Source organism: Myodes glareolus, chromosome 4 (assembly GCF_982192425.1).
Source record: "Myodes glareolus chromosome 4, mMyoGla1.1, whole genome shotgun sequence".
NCBI lineage: Eukaryota > Metazoa > Chordata > Mammalia > Rodentia > Cricetidae > Myodes > Myodes glareolus.
In genome coordinates this window covers 56,536,254-56,554,446 of record NC_142029.1, presented here as the reverse complement: position 1 = coordinate 56,554,446, position 18,193 = coordinate 56,536,254, and the positions used below count along the sequence as shown (strand labels likewise).

At 40.8% G+C, this 18,193-nt stretch overlaps 1 protein-coding gene across 1 annotated transcript in view; it reads left to right on the top strand.

Moving 5' to 3' along the window:
• Positions 1 to 18,193, top strand: part of Clstn2 (calsyntenin 2) — a 592,274-nt gene that overhangs the window by 90,834 nt on the left and 483,247 nt on the right. The window lies entirely within an intron of this gene.

The following is an 18,193-nucleotide window of genomic DNA, read 5'->3' as shown; positions in this document are numbered from 1 at the left end:
CAGCCTATCCCTGAGGAGAGTCCTCTCTAGAAGCTTCCCTGTATCTCAGGCTTCAGACTTTATCTAGACGGCTCCCATGACGGCCTTCTCAGAACAGAAAAGTTAGATCAGGTCTCATGGGATCCTGACTGGGGAATGAGATAGAAGCTATTGGTTTATAGTGGTGCATGTTCAAACCTCAGCTCAAATCAGGCACTGTTGAGTCTCAGTTTTAGTCTTTATATAGTGAGGATGGTAATTCTACTCTCCCAGATTCTCTTAAACCTCAAGACACTGCCAGTTAAGTATGTTTGATGCTCATTAACTAGTACTTCATTAACTAGTACTTGCTATCGTTTTGTTTATTAAGCACACCTAGTGTCAAGGATTTGCTGTTAGGATCAACAGTGAGCATGTAAGCAATCATTTGAACTAGACTAGGCATTTTAGAGATGGAAAAAGCCAGTCGGTTTTCAACATTTAATAGATGAGACATTGAGACTCAGAGGCCCAGGAACTAGCTTGTTGGGGTTCTTTTTACTTGAGAAACTTGGCCATGATTCGCAATGCTTTTCGGGCTTTGTTTGCAGGTGGGAAATATGAAAGTCCCCTGAATCTTGTGTCTTTAAGTGGGCTTGTCTCTGCTTGTTGTCTTGGGTACATTAGAAATAGGAAATTTCCTCAGCAAAATGTATTTCTTGGGCATGCTGACTCACACTAACAGTATGAGTTCAGGCGGTTGAGTCATTGTTCCACAGCAGAGGGATGAAGGAAGTGAGCTTGGATTCTGTTTCTCTCTGTGCCCTTCAACCGTGCATGTTCTCCGAGCCTCAGTTTCTTCATCGGAGGAGATGAAATAAGTGAAGAAATAAGATTAAATCAGCACAACCATGCGTGGTGTCTGTTATTGTCAGTGAGAGAGGTGTTTGCGTTTAGCATCCTACTTCCTCCCCAGGGATATTCTTATTCATACAGCAACAAGTGGTATTTTAGTTTGCTTTCTGTTACTGTGATGAAGTACCATGACCAAAAGCAATTTGGAGAGGAAAGGGTTTATTTGGCTTGCACACCTAGTACAGTCCACCATCATAGGAAGCTACATCAGGGCCCTGGGAACAGGAACTGAAGCAGAGACTGAAGAAGAGGGCCGCTTGTGGGCTTGCTCCCCTTGGCTTGTTCATCCTACTTTCTTTTTTCTCTTGCTTTTTCTTTCCTTCCTTCCTTTTTTAATTGGCATTCATAATTTTTTCTTTTTTAAATTTAAATAACTTTTTTAAACATACCAACCAGTTTCCCCACCTCCTCTCTTCCTATCCACTCCCCTTTTCCATCTACCCCTTCCTGATTCACTCTTCCTGCATCTTCATTCAGAAAGGAACGTGCCTCCCATGGGCTTGCACAAAGCATAGCACATCATATTGAGGTGGGACTGCAATCCTTCCCTTAGGCCCTCCTGCCCAGAGGGGGTACCATTCCAGGGAGCTGGGCCCTCCCAGTCATCAGTCAAGAGAAAGTCCTACTAGCTTGCTTGCCTATAGGTCAATTTGATGGGGACATTTCCTCAGTTGAGTTTGTCTCTTCTCAGATGACTTCAGCATGTGTCAAACTGACAAATCAACAAAAACATGCCCCCACCCAAATAAAACCTAGCCAACACAGGTAGAGAGAGCTATCGTATTCTTCCTGAGGATACAACAGTGTTAGTTCATGTCTGTGAAGATTACAGGAAGATTTAAAAGCAGCTTTTTGTGTGCTTGATGCTATCACTCCAAAGTCTGAAGCAACATCTGTGACTTGATATTCCACATGAGGCTGGGATGGATTCATGGGGGTAAGGGCATGCTGCATCCTGTAGACCTGGACACAGGGTAGGATAGAGCAGTTCTATGGAGACACGTAAGGAAGTGGTGATTGGCTCTGGGCTAGATGCTATGGGAAATCATAGGTCCTGTGTGCAGATTTAAGCAAAATCTTGCTTAAAGACCTTGTCAAAGACCTTGGTTTTCCCAGGATCCCTGACCTGTCAGATTCTATGTATATGGATATTGTGTTGTTTGCATGTGTGTGTGCACCATATGCATGTGGAGCTCATGGAGTACAGATGAGGGAGCTGGATCCCTTGGAACTGTAGTTACATTTAGGAGCCATCGTGTCAAGTCTGGAAATGGAACCCTGGTCCTCTGGAAGAGTAGCCAGTGACCTTAACCACAAAGCTATCTCTCTGGCTCTCTGTCAGATCCTAGAGATGGGAGTGGTATTGAGTTCATCTGCTCTCTCTGATCTGCTCCTCACCCTACTTTTACTCCTCAGGGCTTGGGAACAGAGGAAGTAAAATTCCAACCTCACTCCCAGTGTATTGATGAGTTCCGTTTGATAAATTTAAACCTCCACACTTCAGTATTGTTGACACATGGATATACTGTTATGGAAAACATTGGAGATGGGGGCTATTAACATGTTTTCTGAAGTCGGTCTGTGGACATAGATTTATAGAGAAGGGTTTTGTTAAGGGGGAAAGTGCCCAGAGCATGAAAGCCAACCATACCCCAAATCCCTCCCAGACAGAAATGATATTTCAGGAGGTAAAATAAGTGGTATGTGGAAGTCCTGGTTAATACATCAACAGCCCCTGTCTGTGCTTTGTGGGCTGTGTCTGTGCTAAACATGCCCTAAGCATCAGAGAGTGGAAAAAAACCCGAATGGACAATACCATTTGCCTTTATAGAAAGAACTATCCTTTCCCTGTCATAGGGTGCTGTGGGGCTTGAGGAACTGACCCATTTACTTGCTTCTGTTTGGATTGATCATAGGGAAGGGATTAGAGGGGAGGTGGGTGGCCCCACTCTTCAGAAGTTCTGACCTCTCAGAGTCTTAGACCCCACTGCTAGATGGTGCTGCAGGCTGATGTGCTGAGTATGGCATTAGATGTTTACAGGCTCTCTCTTTTCTACTGTTCACTCTTCTCATAGGCAGCTATGAGTTTATGGATGTTTTACAGAACAAGGGTTCATAAAGACTAATATCAGTTGTGGAAAGGGGGAGGGGAGGCTGTTGGATTAACATGAGGATACTGCACAGGGAGACTGCACAGTTCTTCATCAGATGGAAATCACGTGTATCAAACACTGGAGAAACAAACAGAAACCCAGGGCAGGTGTGTATGTAGATATAAGTATGAGTGAGGAAATTGCGAGAATGGACTGAGTAGCAGGTGTGAAGAAAGGAAGAACTTCTGCCTGTGTCATGTGAACCAAAACCTTAGAAACGTCTCTCTGTCCCAGGGTCAGAATGGTCTGTGACTATCTTCCATTAGTGTACCTTTCAGTAGTCATTATTACAGAGGCAGCCCACTGGGAGAAGCAGGAATGAAATATCTTATTAGCATGGAGGTTAGAGAAAAGGATGGAGGAGAGCTAGAGGGATGGGTGGCCCTTTGACTTTGACTGAGAGCTGATCCTTGGTTCTACTATCACGTAGTTGGCAGATGATACAGTGTACTTATGGGCAGGGAAGGGTAGCCCCTGGATCTGCCTGTCTGAGGAAGGCCAATGACATTAACATGTTGGGAAGAGCAAAGAATTTGGGGTTTCTGGGTTAGGAGGGACGGGGGAGAGAGTGACTCCCAAGAGAGAATGGTGATGGCCGTATGCTTGCCAAAGCCTTGTGCTGGAATCTCCACAATGTGGTGTAGACACTTTCACAGACACACTAAAGATTTCTGTCTTAAAATGATGGCCATGTCTTCATTTCCCTGCCTACCAACTTTATAGGGTCTGGAACATTCTCATCCTATGAATCCAGCATATTCTTCTCAATGTCTATCAGGTTTCATAGAGTAAAAACAAGGATGAGCTGAAATATGCAGAAGACATTTTGGAAAAAAAATCAATCTTATCTTTTCTGATTTTACTTTTTTTACATTTTAATGGTAGCAAAATAATGTTTTTTTGTGACTGAAAGTCTGTTATACATATGGTATGACTGTATCCTTAAATTAAGACTTAAAATTAGATCTGTAATGGGTTTGGGGAAGAAACAGAGCTACCCACAGGGCCGTCTGGCTCATCCCTGCCAGGCCTGAGTTTCTTATGTGAGTTTTTAACTTCAGTGTTTAAAATTTGAAGTTATTTTCTAGAAAGCACAGTGAACTCTTTAGAAGAGTCCTCACATAACTATTTGACTTAATGAATTAAGAATTTAGTCAGGGCTATGGGCTTCAGAATAAGCATGCACTTAGAAGCCATCCTGTTTAGTTTTATGTCAACTTGACATATGCTAGAGTCATTTGGGAACAGCAACCTCAATTGAGAAAATGACTTCTTAAGATTGCCTGTAGGCAAGTCTGCGAGGCATTTTCTTGATTAATGTCTGATGTGGAAGGGCTCAGCCCCCTGAGGTCACTGCCACCCTTGGCAAATAATCCTGGGGAGTACAAGAAATCAGACTGAACAAGCCAGTAGGAGCAAGCCTATAAGCATTATTATACCATGATCTCTGCTTCAGTCGCTGCTTGCAGGTTCCTTCCTTGTATTCCTACCCTGACTTCTCTACTTCCCTTCATGATGAACTTGTACAACTATAAACTGAAATAAACCCTTTCCCCAAGCTACTTTTGGTCATGGTGTTTGATCACAGTAACATAAACCAAATAAAACAGAAGACAAGCACATTGGGGATGAGCTAAAATCTCTAGTGAAGGTATCCTCAAATTTTCAATTAAAATTTTCTCAAGGTTTTATAGGTTAGGAATGTTTTTACCATTTGTGCTCTTACCTCTTTTCTTCCCTCAGATTCCTTTAGAATAACATTTTTCCATTATCCATCTGCTAGTACCTCTGCATCATGGAGTTGGCCCAGCACAAGCTCTCCAAAGATCTAAGTGAGAGTCATCACTGGATGGTAGACCTGCCATAAAGCAAGACCTCCCCCACACTGAGTTCTAAAAAGAAGAAGCTATTCCCGAGAAGGCACAATTTCAGCTGGCTCACTTAGCATTTATCCTTGGTGTCACAATTTCTGTTCTTTGTTCAGTCATGAAACACACTGTCTATCACAACATTGAGCAATACAAAAAATTGTCACTTGCTGTAGTGTGCAAGAATGACAGAATGGAGGATCTCCGTAAGCCCACAGAGATGGAATTCTCCTTTCTTATCTAGTAGGCTTAGCTGTGTACCAGGCACTGTGCTGGATACTTCACATCATGTCATGTCAGCCTTGATAGCTGTTTTTTGAGGTGGGTAATATCATATCCAATGCAAAGAAGAGCATGGAAATTTGGTAATATTCCTGAAATTATGCCTCTGGGATGAAGTAGAATATGCTCCCCAAGATGGCTGATCCCAGGCCACCATGCCTTCCTCTTTCCTTGTCATTGACCTTCTAGGCTAGATAAATGATGAACTGCATCATCATTAGGCTAAAAGAAAAGAGATGTAGAGGGCCTAGGAGATGGTCCATTACCCTTGGTCTTTAATGAGTCTTAAAGACCTTCTATAAAGCATTCAGTAGACAGTGGATGAAGGATCACTGGAAGTGCTGAGGGACTGTTGGAATTTGAAGATTTTATAGTCTTAATAGAGAAGAAACATCCGTTTTCTAATGGCAGATAGGATTCAGGGCTACTCAGGTACCCTGACACTCAGTGATTTTCTAAGGGAGAAAAACAGTTCTATTGTTTTATTGGAGATAATTGAACTGGAGTCAAAATTCCTTAATACACCTTTGGCACTGTTAATTTAAAAGTTCATGCCCAACAATCTTTTTGCTAACTCTCCGAAATGACAGATAAATTGTATCTTCCACCTTGTGTTCCCTTCAGTGGGATACAGTATTTAAGTCTGAGAAATTGTGAATAGCTCTGTAGCTAATTTAGGCGGAGGGAAAACTGGTCCTTTTTCTTCTGTCTCTCACACCAATGCTGCAGTGGACATAAGCTGGTTTCCATACTCAGGCTATTTGTTCTTCCTTGCTGGGAAGTCTGGAGGGTGCCATATCAGAAGGCTAGGATATTCATCTGTCAAGGACATCAATACGTGATTCTGGTTATGGAAGGGACATAAGGAAGGCAGCACGGTTAATAAGAAACCAACAGGTTGATGTGGGATGTCCTTCTGTATATGTGTGCCTTTAATTGGTTGATGAATAAAACTGTTTAGGCCAATGGCTTAGCAGAGTAAAGCCATGTGGAAAATCCAAGCAAAGAAATAGAAAGAGAGTAGGTGGAGTCAAGGAAATAGCATGCATCGGCTGAAGGAGACAGATGCCAGATGAAACCTTACTGACAGGCCACAGCCTCGTGGCAATACATAGATTAATAGAAATGGGTTAATTCAAGATGTAAGAACTAGCAAGGAAAATAACAATAACTACGCTATTGGCCAAATAGTATTGTAAGTAATATAGTTTCTGTGTGATTATTTGGGTCTGGACTGCCTGGAAATGAATGAACGGTCTCTGCCTACAACAGGTGTCCATTCCTTTCTTCTGAGGGTTATGGTCGAAACGGTGCTGTACTTACACAAAGCATGAGAAGGGAACAGCCTAGTTCTGTTTTCATGATTTTGTGAATGAGGAGCAAAGCATGGTTCTCAAGTAGCAATGAGACAAAGCCTTCACATCCTTGGGTAATCTCCAGCAACTCTTTCTTGTGAACCTCATGACCCTCATGTAACCCCAAATTTCAAATTGCACACTAGCCTTAACATTTGGTAGTTCTGGGAATACTGTGACATTATGTCCTGTATCTACACTGGGTACAAGAGGAAGTGGGAAGGATACCCTAAACTCTTTTCTCTGTATCTCTCTGTCTCCCCCTCTCTTTGTCTCCCCCTCTCTTTGTCTCTGTTTCTCTCTCTCTCTCTCTCTCTCCCAACAAAGATTAGCTTCTAGGGCCAATCAATACATTTTCTGGGTGGTTCAGATATGGCCTAGGGCTGCAAAGGTGTGCTTACTCTTTTTGCTAGTTTGGACATCAAGCATGGGGTAGGATGTCAAGTAACTACTAGTCACATAGTGACTGTATGACCGTGGACAAAGCACTTGGTCTCACTGTCACTCAAGTTTCTACTTATAGAATGGCAACTGGGAGTGACAAAATGCTCCTCTGGGCTTGTTTGTGAGAAATGAGTTCATGTGTGAACAAAGTAAAAAGTGCCATGGAAACAGCAAAGCAACTCGGCCCCTGGGGCAGAGCAAGGGCATTGCAATGAGGTGGTCCCCATTGAATCTAACTGTACCTGTTTCCAGCCCACAAGTCAGTGTGAGCCCTTTGGCCTCTGTAATTTCCGTTGTTTTATTTTTGAAATTGGAATATGACATTTACTTCAGAGAGTTGTTTCAATATTATGAAAGAAATGGGACCAGCACTTCTTAGATAAAAGGTAAACACCACAACATGCCTTGGGACATCTAAGAAGAGTAGCAGTGAGACTCAGTCCTCCTGCATAGGCAGAAGGGACACTGTACTGTGGCAGGGTTGACCCTACTCATTGGAGGATCAAGAAGGAAGTAGTAGTAGTTTCTCTCCCCTTGAAGATGAGAGATTCACAATAGAGTCACAAATCATTACCAAACACTCTGTGCCAGGAGCTCGCCTCAGGAGAGATGGTACTTTCCTCCTCTGCTCTGTCTCCCATTGATGATGTTTTCTTTCATTCCATGCCAATGGTATGTTTAGAATCTCTTCCATCCAGTGGTCATTAGCACATTTTAAAATTCATTCTTTGAGAATTTCATACAATGTATTTTTATAGTATTTACCCCAAATTCTTCTCTTCCCTACCCACCTAACTTTGTGTCCTCATTAAAACAGAAATATACTTAGTCCAATTTGTGCTGTCCACATACTCTTAGATGTATGAGTATCCACTTGGGTGGTCAATCTATTCATGAGCCTTAAAGAAAACTACCTCTTCGTCTCTGGAAAGCAATCATTTGCCAATAGTTCCTATGCTTGGGGTTGGACTTCATGTCCACTTCTCTCTCTGTGCTTGGACTTTGTCTGACTTGAGGCTTGCACAGGCCTTGTGTATACTATCATAACTGTTCTAATCTGATATGTGCAACTGTCCTGCTGTGTCTAAAACCACCATTCTGTTTCATTGTAGTCATCTGTCTCTGGCCCTTATAATCTATTTATGCCTTATCTTCTGATATGAGATTTCCCTCTGTATGCTGTTAAAGTATTTTATTACCATTGGTTAATAAAGAAGCTGCTTTGGCCTATGACAGGACAGAATAGAGGTAGGCAGGAAAACTAAACTGTCCCACCAAGTCTCACAGCCATTCAGTCCCAAATAAACACACAGAGGCCTACATTAACTATAAACTAGTTGACCCATCAACTCAGGCTGCTTATTAACTCTTACAACTTACATTAACCCATAATTTTTGTCTGTATTAACCATGTGGCTTAGTACCTTTATCTTGCTTGTTGTGAGTCTGAGTGACGACTGCAGACCATCCCTTCTCAGAATTCTCCTGTTCTCATCATACTGCCTATACTTCCTGCCTGGTTGCCCTGCCTACACTTTCTGCCTAGCTACAGGCCAATTAAAACAATACAAATGGCAAATCTTTACGGGGTACAAGACCATTGTCCCACAGCACCTTTGGAAGAGGGGATGTGATGCAGATTTAAGACTAAACATTCTTTAGTCTCTTATCTTCTTCATCTTGATTAATTATGTGTCTCTTTTATTTACCATCTATTGCATCAAGAATCTTCTTTGATAGTTGCTGAGGAAAACATTAATCTATGACTATAGTTATATAGCCCGAGGAGCTAGTTAATAATATATCCATTTAGCAGCATAAGAGTAGTAAGTTCTTTATGGTTTATTGCCTGTTTAGCCACAGGTACTTGACCCCAATAATGATGCCCAGGTATTTGTTTATTCTTGTGGAGAGGGCCTTAAATCCAATCCCATGACATTCATGTCACTGCATCAGTGGGCATATTTCACCAGACCAGTGGTTATTGCAGCTTGCGGAGTTCACAGATGGGTAAGACTAACGAGTATTTTTACCCTCTGGTACTGTGCACAGCACATTCTAGTAGCTTGTGGGGGTGAAGCTTCAGTTTGGCACCAGCTTGATATGTGTTCTATGACTCAAGTATATGTTGCCTTCAACAGTAGTATCTTATCAAGTGCTGGAGGGTAAGCAACCACACTGATGATCGCCTATAATGTTTGTGAGTCTACATGACCTCATGGCCAAGAGTTCCAAAAGAGGTAAGTCATTCCACAAACTGGGTATTAACATATTTTTAATGCATGTGCAAAAATACTGATAATTGAGCTAGGAAACAGAGAAATAAACATAATTACTACTATAAATATCTTCACTCAGTACCAGTACCACTTTGAACCAGGCATCCATGAGTTTAATACACAAATTGATGTATTGGAAAAGGAAGAAAGGCAGCTATCCTTCAGGATTTCCAGGCTCTCTAAAGATCTGGCAAATAGCAGGAAATGTTAAATGTATGCAAAGTGATCTTTTTGTGTTCAATCAGGGACAAAACAATAATTTCCCAAGGGAGACTGTAATGGCTGTTCTTGATTGTCAGTATGACTATATCTGGTATTCACTAAAGTCCAAGCAGTTGCACACACCTATAAAGGATTTTTTTCTTTATTAAATCATTTGACATGGGAAGATCTACCTTTAAACTGTGTATTTTAAAATGGAAAGATCCACATTTAATCAGGACCATGCCTTCTGGTGGCAAGCTATATAAAGGACATGAAAGAAGGAAACTTTTGCTCTTTACTTGCTTATCCTTGCTTTCAGTGGGAAGTCCATTTCTTCACTGGCATTAGAGCATACTTCTTTAGGATTCCAATATATACTAAAGAACAACGGAGACATCTGGCCTTGTGGACTGAGCAACTGCTGGGTTCTTGGACTTTCTGTTGATAGATAGTCTTTGTTGGACTAGCAGGACCACAGCCTGTAAGCCATTCTAATAAATACCTTGTACATTATATATACATTATTATATATCATATGTTATTATATAATAAATGTATATACATACACATGTGTGGTATTTATTAGATATATACCACATATATGCATTTATTTGAATATAAATATATAATATAAATATAGTTTACATTATACTTAGTCATACAAATTGTATATTTATGATATATAGGCTATATTTACATATTTAAATAAATATGTTTATGTTATATAAATATGTAGTATATATTTTCATTCTTTTTTTTTCTTGGTGTAGAGAACCCTGACTGATACAGAGGTGATCTGTGTTACTCTTGTACTTTTAAGGGGATAAGGATTAGGTGTTATAGCTCACTAATCTGCTGAATTATTCTCATTTTGTCGGCAGGGAGAGGTTGAAATAAGTAGCATCACCATGATATATGGAGAAAATACATTGTTTAATAGTTTGAAAGGTGCAACTTTTAATACTTCACTCATGAACATTTTCAATCAATGTTACACAGATTTGCATTTTGTAATGTGTTCAGATATATGTGCCTCTATGTAAGAAACATTGATAAGCTTTGACATTTCTGTCAAAGAAATGTCACTCAGTGCCAGTGTGTGGGATCAAAACTAACAATCCACAGTCAACTCTCTATTTGTTCTAGTTATAGCTCTTAGTGTATCGAAATTAGTAATAGGGGCTGGCTTGGTGTTTAAGAGCAATTTCTGTTCTTTTAGAGTTCCCAGGTTCAAGTCCCGGTACCCACATGGCATCTCACAGCTGTCTATAGCTCTAATTCCAGAGGGTCTGATACCCTCATACAGACATACATGCAGGCAAAAGACCAATATTCATAAAATAAAAACAAATAATTATAAAACATTAATTCATGATAATTTTCTCGGTGATGTTCTGAGGCAACTGAATGAATCCTTAAATTGATGTCATATGTCACGTTGTCAAGGGGATCATTAATTAAAGATCTTATGATCAGTGAGTTGGACTGTCTTTCCTCTTCATGATGTAGTAATTACATAAGGTACGTGGGGCAATGTTGACGAATTAGGTTGGTACAGTAAATAACCAGACCAGATCAAGAATAACAGTTATTCTTTTTAATAGTTGAAAAGGGGAAACTCACGCTACAAGAGTGGGATGCCCGAAATCCAATCATTTTGGTGAGCACCGCGCAGAGAGAGAGAGAGAGAGAGAGAGAGAGAGAGAGAGAGAGAGAGAGAGCAAGCACCTGTGTCCTACCAGTTTTGCTACCTGGGCTACAGGTAGCCATACCCTAACTAGATGTGATTGGTTGATAGTTTCCCCATCAGTGCAATGGGAAGCAGATAACTCAGGTGGCTGGCTGGATTGTCTTTCTTCTCATCCCATCCCTGCCATCCACTGCCAACATGGCAGCTGGTATGATCACAAAAATGCAATAGGTTACCATACATTATTAGCGCACAGATCTACAATTTAAACCTCGATGGCTGAGGGAGCTTGTACATGTCACTTATCTTTCCTGTACTTCCGGGTCTCCATCTAGGGAAATGACAACACCAGTCTCATAGTGTGACTGTGTAGACTGCATGAATGACTCCATGCAGATCCTAGAATTTGTGTGGTTTGTGTAAGCACTCCATGAAATTAGCAATTACTGCCTAAAATCCATCATTGGCTTAGGATCAAACATTTTAAAATGACCTTTAAGACCTGAACTCTCCACAGTCTGCCTTCCACTAGAACGCTAATTTGAATTCCTAGCCTGTGACCCAGTTCTGTTGTTACTGCTATTTCTATTAAGTACAACCTCAGACAAATGCTTTTCTGCCTGTTGCGTTTTCTCCCACTCACTTCCTCAGTTCCTGGGGTGACATAAGCACCCCTCTAGCTCTCACATTTCAGCTCAGAAAGTCTGGCTTTGACCACCAAAGGCTGGTCAGGTAGCCTCTTCTCTCCATCCACAAGTCATTCACATTTGTGATGGTTCTTCAGTTCTTCCCCAGTCACCCTCTCACTCTGGGAGGCCAGGGTCATGGTCATTTGCCAAGCCATCCTGGTTTCTCGCTGTCTATCCTGGTATTCGACACCAGCCTGATGATGGATGGAGTTTGGTGAGTGGTTGAGTACTTACCTTCCAAAGCTTAAATAATCACCTATGTTCTACTTACATTTTGTTTCACCCTTAGGACCGTTTCCATCCCATTAACTAAAACAATTAAAGCCCATCTCCAAACGGGTGGAGTTACTTATGCCGATTTTAATTAGGGCAAGCTCTGAGACAACTAAGCCCAGGTTTAAAAGAACCCCACAGTCTTGTCACGTGTCTGTCCCGAACAGTCAGTCAGTGCTGCTCTCCACTACCTTTCTAGTTGTTGCTTTGAGTCTTGGGAAGACTGTCCTTTCATACAGATGTGGAAGTGGACAGCCTGAGCAGAATTCAGTCTTTGGGGAACATTTAAATCTTTGATGATTTCACCCTTCTCCCTAGTTATGCACCAAGTGAATGTATACCCAAACCCAAATCACAGTATCATGTGGAGTACCTGATACACCTGGTCCAGATCACAGAAGTCAGGATGCTAGGAGTGTTTTACAGGGGCTTGAGCAGCAGATGAAAGGCAAGGCATCTGCGATCTGCTGGACAGCTGCCAATCCCTGGCATGTTGTCGTGAACTTCTGACCACATTTTAGGTTATAGTTATTCAGGATGGGCAGAGTTTGATCCTGAAAATTATGCAAACAGATGTAAAACATAATATTTGACTAAAACACATGCGATGATTATAAAGAAGGTATAAAATAAAGTAGCATATGAAGAAAAAAATTATAAATAGTGCCTGCAGCTCTGAGATAATTAGTCTACATTTTGGAGCATAGACCTTTCATCTTCCCTTGTGTAATACCTTTGAATGTACTCTGTATGGAATTGGAATTGTATAGTCTCTATATCTTTGCTGAAAATGAGCAATAAGGGTACTTTGTAATATCCTTCACTGTTATTTTCACCTTTCAAAAGCTCAAAGGTTTCTCTTAAAACCTAGAAATGTTTTTTGTTTGTTTGTTTAAGTATGAAAGTGTTTAAACATGTATGAGCAGAAACATAACTCTGTAAAACTCATGAGCACCTATCAATCAGGCTCAACAATTTTGACTTGTCTGCCACTGAACTGTTTGAAAGCAATGTTCAGCATCAGATTGCTCCCATAAACATATCAGCATGAATGTCTAAAAGACAAGGAAGCACCTCTTCAATTAAAGCCCTGCCCACCCATGATGCTATCAGCACACCTAGAGGATGGTGATGCCTTACACTTAGGAACACAGTCACTCTACAATTTGTCCCAGTTGATTCATAAAAGCTTTTACTGTTTGTTTGAAACAGGATTCAAACACAATCTATAAATTATAACTGGTTCACAGATGTATTTTAATATAAAATTTATTCTGTTTAACATGTGTTTTTCTTATTGTAATTCACCCGTTAGTTTGCTTTCAGAGTTGTAATCTGAAATTACAACAGTTTGTATGCCTGAGCATCTGTCCTCTGTGTGAGATTACTTAATTATATTATTTATTTATTTATTGTAAATTAATAGTGGCTCCAGCCTTTCTGGGATCTGGCTTGAATTTTGATGAGGTGGGCTCATACAATATGTCATATTTTCATCAGGTGGTATAGAATGTTCAATTGTCAAACTGGACGGTGGAAGAACATGCCTTTAATCATAGCACTCAGGAGGCAAAGGCAGGTGGATCTCTGTGAGTTAGAGGCCAGCCTGGTCTACAAGAGCTAATTCCGGGCGGCTAGGGCTACACTGAGAAATTCTGTCTTGAAAAACCAAAATAAAATAAAATAAAAAATAAAAAAGAATGTTCAATTATCTTTATTCTTGTGAAGTTGGTAGTCACTGAGGATTATTATTTAATGTATTACTTTGTGGGAACAGTGATTATCCAATCTTTTCATTCTTCTCACTTATTAGTTGAAAGACTTCTTTTATTAAGATAAACTTCCTTTCATGAATTATATGCTTGCCAGTTTTCAAAACAAGGATTAGTTTTTTCATCTTTCTCCCTCAAAGAAAACTAATATTTTTTAATTATCATTTGTTTGTGAATTTATGAATTTCACAATATTTCATGTATCTCCCTCTCAGTCAACATTATTATGAACTTCAAAGTCACCCAGTTTTTGATGAGTAGCCATGCAGGCTGGCATCTGTGTTCTCTGAGACTTAATTCTGTGGGTTTTTTACACTCTTGTGTTCTCCCATGCTAAGCTATTCCAGTCTCCCTGTAGTCACCTTCTGACCGCCCCAGAACTAGGCCTTTCCCTGAGGAGTCTTCCTTCTCTCCTTCTGTTAGAAAATGCATTTTAAACATTGCTACTGCACTTTTCACTCTTCCTACTCTTTACGTTAGTTGAATTAGGAAAATTGGATCAGCTTACATTATACAAAATTGACGTTTCATTAAATTGATATTTTATTGAGAAATTCACACCACTGAACTTAATTTTGAGGGACAACACACTGAGATAGCCCAGTGAATTTCCCTTTCCATCACTTCATTGACCCTGGTAGTCTGAGCCACTCATCCCTACACATCTGGTACTGATAGCTTCTCATGTATAGCCTTTCTCTTTCTTTGGGTTATTCTTGATTTGGAAGATTCCCCCTTCTCTCCTTCCCTCTCTTCCTCCCTCCCTCCACTTTTCCTCCATTCCTTTAGACTGAGATCACACACCTAGTTCACAATTCCCAGCTTTGTCTCTTAAATAATGATTCCCTGCATATGGCAGAGGTAATATTCCCGACACAGATGTTGCTACTTTATCTATATTCTGACTCCTCTTTGACATTTATTATAGAAACACATCAGTAAAGTTTCACTCACTACCCCTAGTGTGTTCATGTGTAAATGAGTAAACCCCGAAGCCAAGCTGCACATCCCAGAGGCTAAAATATAGTCAACTTGAGATTGGGGAAATAACTTAGTGGTATACCTCATGTTGTGTGTATGTGTTATGTTTACAAGATGTACTTCTAGTCAAAATCAGATTTCTCCCTCTGCATCATGATGTTCTATGCCTGGGAGGGGAAAAGAGGACAGTCAATGATGAATAGCCCACATGTGCACCTGTTAACATTCCTCCCAGGCAGCCTAAACTCACCTCATCCTGATTCTGCCAGCGGCCCAAGCATTTTGTTCAGCACTGGTAGCTTTTCCCACTAGTGAAAAGAAAGTTCGAGTAGCTAAGCAATTTGAAGAGATGAAAGAAAATGGAGTGCTTCTTTCGAAATGTGCCTTTACTTCTTACTTAGCTTGAACCCGGCGGCAAAGGAAAAAGAAGAAAGCCTTGACTTGGAGGCTGTTTATAACGCAGAGCGAGTGACAGCTCTGTAGGAGGGGAGAGAGTATTTTTCACGACTCCAAGGTGGAGTGTGTGCATCTGGCTGTTCGGCAGACCCAGCAGTGAATCAGTCATGTCTGGCATGATGGGAAGACGAGGGAAGAAAATGCAGCTGTGACATCAAGCTTGTGCTGCAGACAGCAGTGATAAAGGAGAGAAGAAAGCACCCTCCAGATCAGGCACGAGAGTGGAGTAGAGGGGCATGGCAGTAAAGATATGTGTTGTCTCCCTCCAGAGTGGCTGTGAGTTCTCCCTACAGTGTGCCACCTCTTCCGTTCATCACGCTAGATCAGGGGAGCAGTGGGCACCCATAGATGCTCATTTTTATCATCTTGAGATACACAGACCGTGATCTTGACTTTAATTAACTGACTTGAAACTAGTTTATTTAGCCTCACTTCCCAAGGTTGTATAAGGACTCCATGAAGGTCACTTGGCCATGTCCAGGCAACTTATGGCTGAGAGCCAACTACACAGAACTTCTGGCCATTTGGTTTTCATGGATAAGCTTTAAGTTTACAGGAAGCAGAGATAAGTAGGAGAAGCTCCTACAAGACTGGATCACTCCAGATCTAGCAAGTTGGGATAACAGGAGAATTCAGTCTTGCTTCAGGAATAACTTTTCAGGAAACAGTCCCTGGGGAAAATGCTGCATTTTCTTTGTATGCTGTAGCAAGGAGTACATGGTGCAGAGGAGGAAGGAGCTGGGTCTCAGCAGGGGCTTCATCATGAACAACCTGTCCCTAACCGTCTCTTCCTGTTCATCTGGCTCCAGCACCTACAGCCTGCACAGATACCTTCCAATCCCCCAACATCTCCTTCTCTTTTGATTTCTAGCTTTCTGGTCATCGTTCTTTTTACCTAAAATGTCTTTTCTTGCTTTCTGGGTTTCACCCCATTCCTGTGAGTCTTTCAGACATATCTGCACTAAAGTCAAAAGTGTCATTGCTTCTCTCCACACCCAGGCAAAAATCTGCCCAGAGCCAGTAGACCTCCACCGTGCCTGCTATGTCCCCTGCCACAGCTTATGCTGAGTTGGTAAGGCACATTTTTGCCTGAATAGAAGTAGGGCAGAACTTTTCTAGTAAGTAATGTTCCTTCTACACCCCGTTCCTTCTACACCCAAGCCTTAATGTACTTATTTAGTACATAAATAATTTAAATATATAACAGATGTATTGAGCTAGAATCCATATGCCATGTAATTCTACCATTTAAAGAGTGGTCATGGCTTCCAGAACAAACACAGCAGTTGTGTGAATGCCAGCACAATTTTAAAACATTTTAATTGATGAAGCTCCATGCCCATAAGCAGCCAAAATCACTAAGTGTTTTTGATACACTGTGCTTCTGAAACCCCAAAGAAGTCCATTACCCACTAGCAACTCTTCTTTCCATGTTCTCCAATCCCCAACAACGATTCACACACTTTCTGCCTATGGATTTGTCTATTTTGAATACTATCATGGCTGGCCTTCTCCCACTCCCCCATTAGCAGGACATTATTAAGATTCACCATGCTGTAACATTGATGGATGCTTTATTATTTCTCACAGTTAAAAAATATTCCATAGTTGCCTGTGAGTGATTCTAAACATCTGAATAGCATCTAAATTATCATTTATGCTGAGAGGCTTACAAAATAAAATGAAAGGCAAGAGTGTTTAGTAAACATCCACATCATTTATATCCAGATTGCTAACACTGTGTCCTATTTTTTTTGATGCTGCTTTTCTCTTTTAAAAATAACTTTTGGAAAGAATCAAAGCCTTCAGTATGTTTATGTTCTTTTTGATCATCAGTCCAATCGCTTTTCATGTTCCCCAAGGAGCACCAGCTTTCTAAGCTAATTTTGTACCTATTTATATATAGACATGATCAGTAATGAAAATCATTGGTTGCTTCTATTTTGTATAGAGTTGAAGTTTTCCGTAGCTGTTACAAAGTCTATGTTGCTCTTCAGCTTCAGTATCCATCCATCTCCCAGCCTTGACTTTGTGTGTTGGGATATAAGCCTACTTCCCTTTTCCTAGCTGCCATTTATTATTCAAAGCGCACATGTGCTGACCTCAAAACATACTACAAAGGCTGTGGTAACCAGCACAGTATGGTACTCACAGAAATATTGGCACATGGAAAAATGGAAATTAATAAAAAATAGACATTAATCTACATCCTTTGTAGATTACATCCTTTGTCTAACTAATTTCAATAAAGTCAGCAAGAATGTACATTGGATAAATAATGGACAGTCTCTCCCTAGAAATGGTGCTGGGTAGACCAAATATCCACAGGCAAAAGCCACCTCAAAGCGGATCAATGGCTCAAATATAAAACTCCTAACTACTAAATGACTAGAATTAAACATAGCAAAAGCACTTCAGGGCATTGGTTTGTGAAGAGTTTTACTCTGGTTATGTACGCCCCCCCCCCCCCCCCCGCCAAACAGGGCATTGGTGTGGGAAGAGGTTTACTCTGGTTGCAACAAGACGAAATTTGACAAATGGGAGAACAGCTCATAAAAACATTTCTCAGCTCTGCAGTAAGCACTTTTTTTCCTGGGGTGGGAGTTCTTCTTTAGGCACATATAAGTTATTTGCTATAGCAGGTCTCATTACAGTATTTTCATAGCTGTACATAATATATTCCAATAATAATCACCTGCTCCATTGTTCTCTTTTGTTCTCCATTAGTTCCCTTCCTCTTTTGAACTATTCCCTTTCATATCTTTTTTCTTTTGTGATCCAATGAGTTTCCTTAATGCTGCTCACAGAAGCCTAGAGTAGGGTTTACTACAGGAGGATTGACACCCTACTAGTGGCTACACCACTGAGAAATAA